Here is a 9,842-nt window from a genome sequence, read left to right as displayed (position 1 = left end):
TAGGCGACTCAGCGTCCCTATGAATGAAAGACCTGGACACTTGTATAAGTTTTGTCCTTTCTCCAGGTTATCAGGGTTACCAGAGGCAATAATCAAGAATGGATCCTGTGAATTGGTTTGATGGTGGAAGACAGCTTCTCATGTCTTGATGAGGGTCACGTATGGGGCGATGGGTATTTTCTTGGCCTTATTTTTGTCCACAAGAGGGTGTCAGTGGATTGTACTTGCCAGATGGACTGGGGGGGTCTCTGGTTTATAGCCCACCAACATTTGAGCATCCCTGAATTTAAAAATGGGATTAATATTCTCTTAAGTGATACAGACATGGTCTGTCTATTTGCTGTACTGAAGTAACGTGGAGTTGCTGAGATGCGAAACAACTGTGCCATAGGTGTGTCAAACAGGCACACTCATCGTGGACAGTGTTTGGTGGAGCTCCCAGTTTAAGACAGGTTGGGAGGAAGGAGTGGCATCCACTTCCTAAACCACATGCCTCTGGAAACTCTATGAACTTGGAGAAATGATGATAGGTATAGAAAAGCTTCAGGCCTTTTTGTTGATAGGGTCACTATGAGTCATGTTCGACTCGATGGCAATCAACACCAACAACAGATGTTGACAGTCATTATAAGAGCCCATGTTACTGGTTTGTGAATATATTATGCTATGCTTACACACACACACACACACACACACACACAATATAACACTGTATGTGTCAATTTGTAGGATGCAGTTGCCAATTTCCTGTATCATGCATATGATGAACGTGACAGTATTATCTTTCTGTTCAATTTTCTTTCAAATTATTGCCATCAAGTGCATCATGCATCACAAATGCAGCAAAATCAGTGTTAGTTAAAAAAAAAATCAGTGTTAAGTGAAAGCAGCAGCAAAAGACTAAGAAGTATTCGTTTGAAAGTGAGACCAAAGTTACTAAACTATACGCTGGTGGAAAACTGTAGGATACTATCACTCTCGATGGAGGCACATCACACTCAATGACCATGACCGAGAGGATGTGGCAAGAAAGGAACTCTTCTGCATTGTTGATGAGATTGTAAAATGGTGCAACCATTCTAAAGGCAGTTAGGGACTTCTTCAAAAAGCTGAACAGAAATTCCATATGACCCAGCTATTATGTTTGGAATATACCCTGAAAATATGAGAACTGAGGCACAAACTGAGACTTGTATACCAATGTTCATAACAGCATTATTCACCATTGCAAGAATATGCAAAAATGTCCAACAACAAATGAATGCATTGAGAAATTATGGTACATCCACACAATGGAATACTATGCAACACGCAGAAGCAATAACTTTGTAAATTATTACCTAACCTGGGAGGGACTGGAGAGCATTATGTTGAGTAAACTAACTCAATCCCACAAGGATAAATATTGTATAAAACCATTACTGTAGAATGAGTATAAGGATCCAAGGGGGGTGGGAGAGGCTAGAAGCAGAGGGAGTGGATGTGCAGGGGGAAGGGGGAATTAAGCCTTGGGTTGTACAATTTGATGGGTGAGGGAGTGAGGGAAATTGAAAGAATTTGTTCTAATTTTTATTTGAGTTTTGTAAATGAACTAGTAGAAAAAAATTAAAATCACCCATCTTTGGAAAAAACAAACAACAAAACAAAGGAATAAGTCTCCAAACTGTTAATGAACCATTTCCACTGAAAGCTACAAGACTAGTGAAAATTTGAGAGGGACTAAGGGTGGAGAGACAGTGTAGAAGAGGAAGACCCTGGATGAGATGGGTTGATACAGTAACTAGGGCAATGGAGCTAGGTGTGTCCGAGTCAGTGAGAACAGCTTCAGAGCTGTTGTACATGGGGTCACTATGAGTCACAGGTGACTTGATGTCACATAGCAACAACAATATTAGATATGGAAAAATTGCTATTGACATATATTGAGGAGCAAACACAAAAGAGAATCCCTTTAAGCACATCGAGAACCAGGGCTAAGGCATAAATTTTGTTTGGTTGTTAGAGGAAAGCAGGGCTTCATTACACATACCATGTTTGTAAAACATTTAAGTCATGTAATTGTCCTTTTTCACAGAACATGTCACGAATGTTAAGTGACTTTTGACTTTGTGTGTATTTTTGTGTGTGTGTGTCCCAATGGATTTTGACATGCTTAAGTCTTTGTCACAAAACAAATCAGATCAATTACAATTATTACAGAGATGTCAAAGTTTTGGTTACAATCAAGACAATTTCACAATTAGATTAATTATGAGATGTACTGCCATCTCTTTATTTACTATGCTAATAAAAGAGGCACATCTCTATATTACCATATCACAGTGTGGTTGTTCAATATAAAGCCTTTGGATTACTGGATTTTACTATAGTTTCTTGTATGTTGCTATATGTTTAAGTCTATTAATTTTTAGCAATGGGCTCTAGTGTGTCAGGAAATGTGAGGATGACAAAGGATAGGAAAGGGTTCACATCTGCTTTTCCTGAGGTCCCTATGGGCCATCCTTTACTCAACAGCAACTAACAACAATTTTTACATACTTTCTCTCAGAAAGACTCTATGGGCTTCTTACACACACACACACACACACACACACACACACACACACACACACACTCTGGAGTAATATTTTTTAAAGGAGCCCAGACGGTGTAGTGTGTTAAATTACAGGTTGCTAACAAAAGGGTCAGTGGTTCAAATCTACCATGTGGGAGAAATGTGGGATGTCTCCTGTTAATATCTACAACCTCAAAAACTGTAGGAGGATCAGCTGAGGCGGAATCAGCTCAACAAAAGTGGGTGAGGTTTGTTCATTAATCTATTCATCTCTTTGTCCATCTACTCAAACATCAGTTCTGTTCAATTAATTTGAATAAATATTTGTTGAGTGCTTGTAAGGTTCTGGGCTCATTGCCAGATATCACTGACTAGAGTGAGCATTCTTACAGATCCACCAATCTACATTTGACCTAAACTTCAGAAAATCTGCCAGAGGCTGTAGAATGTTCTAGCATATTAGCACTTGAGCTATTTTCTGTCCTTTGAAACACATCTATTTAACATGATTGACTTTTAATGGAGTGTAACTCAAGGCCCCATTCATTCTCTGTCTCTGTCTCCTTTCATCTCCACAACCCCTAATTTTTCTACCTTTTTGAAACTCAGATGATACCAATTTCTGGATATAACAGGAACTTTGGTACCTTTTTATTATTGTTGCTAATAAAATAAAGATTTTATAATACTCTATTTTTTGTTACAAATATTATTTCAATTCTAACTATAGGTAATGCATCAGAACCAACTTCTATTTGTCTATTGTTGCTGTTATGTGCTGTGGGATCGCATGTGACTCATAGTGACCCTATGTTCAACAGCTCTAAACCCTGCTCTATCCTTTGCCAAACTCATTGTTTCTGACAACCTTGTTGTGTCTTCTTCTCCTGCGCCGTCACTCCACCCTTCTAAGTATGATGTCCTTCTCCAAGGATTGGTCCCTCCTTGCAACATGCCCAAAGTATGTCAAATGAGCAGCCTGGTTTCACCCTCTCTAGGAAGAAACCTGTTTGTTCTCCTAGCAGTCCATGGCACATTCAATATTTTCTCCAGTGCCACAGCTCAAAGGTTACCAATTCTTCTATCATCCTTAGCATTGTCTAGCTTTCTGATGAATAGCAAGTAATTGAGAAGACTATGGACTGAATCAGGTGCAGAAGTGGTCAATGCATATTCACTGAACTGATTTTTGATAAAGATGTTGATAGTCAAAGTGGTTAAGAGATGGATAGTATACAAAGATGTCACAATAAAATAGCTGTTGGCTGTCTTATCCATAAGGAAACAAAAATGTTGCTAGCATAAATCTATTTTAGTAGTTAACAGTGAAAGTTATACAAGTATTCAGGCCTTTCATTCATAGGGTCACTATAAGTCTACGACTTGATGGCACTTAACAACAACAATGCCCTTTTAATTGCCAGATCAATGTTGACCTGTCAAAAGTATTATTCTTTATCTCTCTTTCTACTTGTGAGCTTACCATCCCAGAAAGCAGCAATTCCACTGGTTTTAATCCATTTTAATTCTTGAATAATAAATAAGTCTTCAAGTCCAACATTGTTTTGTATGTATTGCAAATTACGTTTTTAAATTTATTGGTTAATTGAATAATTCCCGTGATTTATATTTCTGCTATTTCCTTTCAAATAATGGCATCACATTTCCAAAAAGTTTTGAATAAATCCAACTTATTTGAATTAATGAAAATAAATGTTTTGGTGGTCAAAACAAAAATTATTGCCTCTAAGTAAGATTTGGGGCAGTGGAAGGTGAAATCTATGTCTCTAACATCCCAAAGGCACGTTTTTCAAAATCCCCAGGAGTGGCATCCACTTCCTAAACAACACGCTTCCAGAAACTTTATGAACGTTGATAAATGTCCATAGTTGTAGAGGAGCTTGGGGCCTTTTGTTCATAGGGTCAATATGAGTCGTGCTCAACTAGAAGGCAATCAACAACAACAACAACAACATTACCTTGAAATAATGCTAGCAATTGTGTTTATCTGGCAAATGTTGACAACTGGATTTATTTCATGATTTTTCGTGAGAGAAATAGACATCCATAGCTTTCCTCCTGCTTTGTGTCTCCTATGTAAATCTTCATAGAGTCAATCAAAAAGCCATCTCCATGTTTATGGAAAATTGAAGGGCAGAATCTTGCGTTTCCTCCTGAATTCTTCAAACATGGTATCTCCTCTTGTGTTGAACAACACAAGCCACATAGTGAAAGGAGAAGCTCAGTTCTCCTTTCCTAGCTAACTCTACACTTTTCTAGGCTGCAACGCTACATCGGAGAGGAAAGGGGGCCTGATCTCACAACGTATTTAATATAGTTTTTAAACTTTCTAAGAAAAAGCAAGCTGTGCTGTAATTAATGCCTAGTGGTATAAACAGCCCTGCCTAAGTGGTTGCTTAGTAACCATCTCCACTGCAGTCTGATGGGTTTTCTGAAGAGGCAGAAAAGGGAAATACTCAGCTCCGCTTCCAATCCAGGTGGATGTGGAGCAGCAGTGGGTCAGATTCCTTTGTCAGTCTTGTTTTTCCCATCATGGCTTTGCACTAGAGAATCCTCCCACACCGGGACTTGCTCTTGTAAATGATTTCTGCAGATAAGAGTCCAAGCCAAAGGGTAACGGCTTAAATTTTTTTAAAAACATTCAATAAACCCAATTTCTGCTCTTAGACTGACTAGACTGGGGAATAATGTTCTTACTATCTTCTTGACCTCTTGATAAAATCTCTCATCTGGGCCTCACTTCAGCAACTAAATGTCCACACGTAGTTCCAAGCTCAAAGTGGGACTACTTTAAAGGGGCTGAAAGTGATTGCAATGACATATTTATGTTTCGTTCTGGCTTCCTTCCTATGAGGCAGATCTAATTTTCTAATTATGTTTTGGTTTAGCTTAGGCAAAATTAGCATGCATTCCCTTGGCACATACCAACCGCAGTCGGTGGAGGTGGCCTTCCCAAACCATCGCTTGTTGACAAGAGGAACTAACTAGATTAGGATTAAGTTTATTGAGCAAAATCCACAACAGAGTATGTGTAGATAGTGGGAAAACTGAGGGTGAGGGAATGTAAGTAGGTCCTAGAAAAACTCATTCCAGATAATATCCTGTTTTCAAAACCATGTGAAGGAGATAAAGGGCTCCCAGAGCCCATGTATACTCTGCTGGAGTTAGAGATGTCAAGATTTGGGGTTTAATAGGTTGGCCACCATCATGGAGGCGAGGATAAACTTGGTCTGGAATATTTAAGCTGGGTAAGTATAGCTTTGTGAAGACAGAAATGATCTGTACTCGGTAATCTTGTTGTCCTTTGGCAATACTGAGAAATAAGGTCTGCTCTCTGCAGTTAATGTAAATGTTGTTATTTGAATGGAACAGAGAATTTGCTTGTCCCATGAGGGAAAATGGTTTTTAGGATAAACATCTGTTCCTCTATCTTTTCCCAGGGAAGGCAATGTCCTGTCGTATCATTTTCGGTCTCCTTGGGTTTGGGGTTTAGTGGGTTGAAGGATGTGGCTGGTGAGGCCAAGGCTATGGTTAAATCAGAAAACCACATGGCTCCCCAACCACAGTCTACATTCCCAGCTTTAACCATTCATTTCTCTGGTCATAGCAGAAACTATAGGACTGTCTGGTAGCTGGGCACAAACACTTCTATTCTGGGCTGCAGAAATTAATCCAAATCTTAAATCCTCTGTCAGTGAGCCATCAATAACATCATTAGGCTCAAAGAAAAAGACAATATAAATAATAGTTTTCTCTTTTTGCCAGATAGTCAATATCTCTCCCTCCATCTTAGTGCTAAAAGGAACTTACTGAGTCAGAATCAGGATTTGTTTTTGTTCTAGGGATTTCTTTTCTTCCTGACTGTATTTCCATCTCTCTTCTGAAATTTTCACTCTAGCCCTGGGTTTTCATTCCTTCTCCACTCCCCCTCCCCCTTTATTTATTTAGCTGTTTAATGAAGCTTCAAAAGATTTAATTTCTGGAGCCATCAAGTCAGTACTCTTGCAGTTCTATTTGGTTTGACTTTAATAGAGTCTGTCTTTGTGCAACGAAGCTCTTTCAGAAAGAGTTAATTTGCAATCTCAACAGATTAATTCTCTGGAGGGAATTTAAACCAGGAGTGTCCTCAGGCTTGGGGCCCTGCGAGTCTCAGAGCAAATTAACTCCTTATGCACTGGGCTCAGCAGCACCAAAACAAGCCTCTCAGTCCACTTGAAGCATTTTGTTGTTTATTTTTTTGGGTTTTTTATTGGTTTGCTTACAAAGTTTATATACACTGTGTTTCACACTATTCTTCATTCACATTGTGTTTCATACAGTCATTCTCATGCATTATGTTTTATAAAACTAATCACCATTGGACCTTGGCCATCATTACCCTGTCTTTTCACCCAGATCCTTCCCATTGCCTTCCCTTACACTCCGTCCACTCACCAAACTGTGCAACCCTGTGGTTTCACCCCTACCCACCCTCCCCCTTCTGCTCCCTCCCAACCCCCTCTGAGTTCCTGTACGTGTTTTACTAATTATCCTTGTATTTTTACAATGATGGTCTTATGCAATATTTGTTCTTATGAGACTGCATTAGCTCACTCAGCAGGATGTTCTCCAACTTCCCCCAAGTTACGTAGTATTTTTCAATATCCTTACTCCTGAATGCTGTGTGGTATTCCATTGTGTGAATGTACCACAATTTCTCAATGCAGTCGGTTGTGGTTGGATATTTGGTCTGTTTTATTCCACTACTGGCTATATACCCCAAGAAAATTACAACTGAAAAAAAAATTACAACTGAGACACGAATAGAGATTTGTACACCAATGTTCATAGCAGTGTTATCCATCATCACACTGGTGTTTTTGAGGCAGAGACAACACACTGCTGATTCTCTTTCCCAGCTTCCTGGTCTGAGCAGTACGAAAATGTGCCACCCTGTGGTTGTTTTCCTACCTATTTATTTTCCATTTCACAAAAAACTGGAAAGAAAAGAAGGCAAAGGAGCTGATCAGGAATTAACTCGCTTGTGACTTGATTCCATCATAATTATACTTATCTCACTGCATGGCTGTCCAGGAGGACTCATCGTTCACCTTCCAACAGGTTTTCAGAGATTGTGAAGCACATAGGTGATAGCCCATCTTTCTCTTGTGGCAACCATTGGAATTGAACCAACTGCCTTTTGGTTAGCAGCACAACTCCCTACCCATTAGACCACTAGAGCTTCCTCTTAATTGTATCTAGACGAATGTTATTGTTAGATGCCATTGAGCCCATTCTGACTCACAGCCAATCCCACTGGGCTATTCTTCAAAGAAACTGGTGGGTTAGAACCAATCAAGGGTTTTTAGAAAGTAACCAAACCCTTAATCCTTGGTCTCCATCGCTGTTGATGATACTACCTGCTTTTTTTTATCAACTATTCTTCCAGAAATCAGTCAATATTAGGAGAAATAGGCTACTTATAAGATGAAGGTAGTGATTTAAAGGTAAAAGTTAAATGTTGAATTGCTAATACAAATTTAAAATTGGAGTCAGAAGCATTCCTTCTTCTTTTCAAAATGCATCTTTACATATCAGAAAGGAATGGATATCTTTGATACTGATGTTCAATTAAGGAACTAACTCACTTCTGGTGACAAAAGAAAAAAATAAACTTCACTTGGAGGTTAAGCACCAGGGATATGCTTTAAGAGGAGAGCTCTGATGGCCTAGTGGGTAAGGAGTTGCTTTGCCAACCCAAAGGCAAGTAAGCAAGTGGTTCAAATCCACCAACCACTGCGTGGGAGAGCAAGATAGGCAATCTCCTCCTGTTTATAGTTTCTGAAAACCTAGTGGAGTGTCAGCTCTGAGTTCCACTTCAACAGCACATAACAACATCAGCATAAAGACAAAGAAAAGAAATCAAATAGCAAATCTGTGTACTGGATAACCACACGAGGTGATTTCCAGGCCTGACACCCTCAACCAAGGTGCTTTGGTGGCACAGAATTTAAGTGTTTCCCTACTAAAGGACAGTTGAATCCACTTGTGGCTCTGTGGAAGAAAGATGCAGAAGCCCGCTTCTATAAAGATTACAGCCTTGAAAACCCTATGGGGCAAGGCAGTGTTACCCTGTGCTGCAGGGCTCTGTGGCTCAGACTGCTCCAGAAGACAATGGGAAGGAACCTTAAGCCCAAGGTTCCAGGTGACATGTCCCTTGATGTAGGTGTCTTCTTGGAAGGAACCTCTGAGAGCTCTAGTGGTGGAGAAGTTCAAGAGTTGAGCTGTGAACCCATCAGGTGGCCAATTTGAGCCCACCAGCGATTCCTCCTAGATAATTTCAAGGACAGTGAGTGGATTGGAGTTAGGAGAGAAACATATAACAGCTCCTTATCCAATTGTTAAAAAGAAAGCTCATTCAGAGCCTTTTAAGGGAAATATTTTCTCAGCTTTTATTGGAAAGAGGAGCCCTCAAAGTGCCAACACGTTTCATGGAGAGACTGCCGTTTAAAAATGAGTTTTTATCGGTGGCCCTTGGATTACCGGTTCCAAATAATTTGTCTTCTAGAGTCTCACGTCTTTGATTTGGTTGTGGTTGGATTTTACCATTTTGGAGACACAGATTGGAGGCCTCAATTCGATTTTGTGCTTTCAACACCAATTTAGGGACTGAGTGATTTGAGATGAGCTGGTACCATATGGTCTTGATAAAATGATAGATTTTCACATCCTGGGAATTGGCAAGAAAGGGCAGGAGCTGAATTCAGATGTGGTTGTGGGAAGAGAAAACATTTAAGCCTAATTCACTCATCTCATGTAAAATCTCTGAGAGATTTTTCCCTATAAAAAATGGACCTACCAGGTCCATTTTTATTAAGGTTATTGAACATGCGTGCGACGGCATTTGACACTTCGTGGTTAGCTTTTTTGAAAAGACGTCAGATTTGGGCTTTAGGGCAAAATAGGGTCCCGCTCCGAGATTACCGAAGATGCTCCCTGGGGCCGGGGTACCACCTAAGGAAAGGCAGAGAGCACATCCTTCATTTTGATTTGTGAATTGACGATGGTTTTGGAGAAGGACGGGGTGAAAGCTCCCCGGCGGCCGGGTTGGGAAAACAGAAACGTGCGATTTTAGGAAAAGCCAAGGGTATCCTATGTGGGGTGGGACGGACGGGTGGGGTGGAAGGGCTGGCTGGACCTAACCGAGCATTGCGCTCCTGGAGAGACTCCTTCGGTCCACCCGCCCCGTGCGCTCGGCCGCCCTGCGTATGTCGGGCCTGGCGCGCCC

The sequence above is a fragment of the Elephantulus edwardii genome, unplaced genomic scaffold, assembly GCF_000299155.1.
Source record: "Elephantulus edwardii isolate Elephantulus edwardi_28Jun2011 unplaced genomic scaffold, EleEdw1.0 scaffold00022, whole genome shotgun sequence".
NCBI lineage: Eukaryota > Metazoa > Chordata > Mammalia > Macroscelidea > Macroscelididae > Elephantulus > Elephantulus edwardii.
This window is presented reverse-complemented; position numbering follows the sequence as displayed.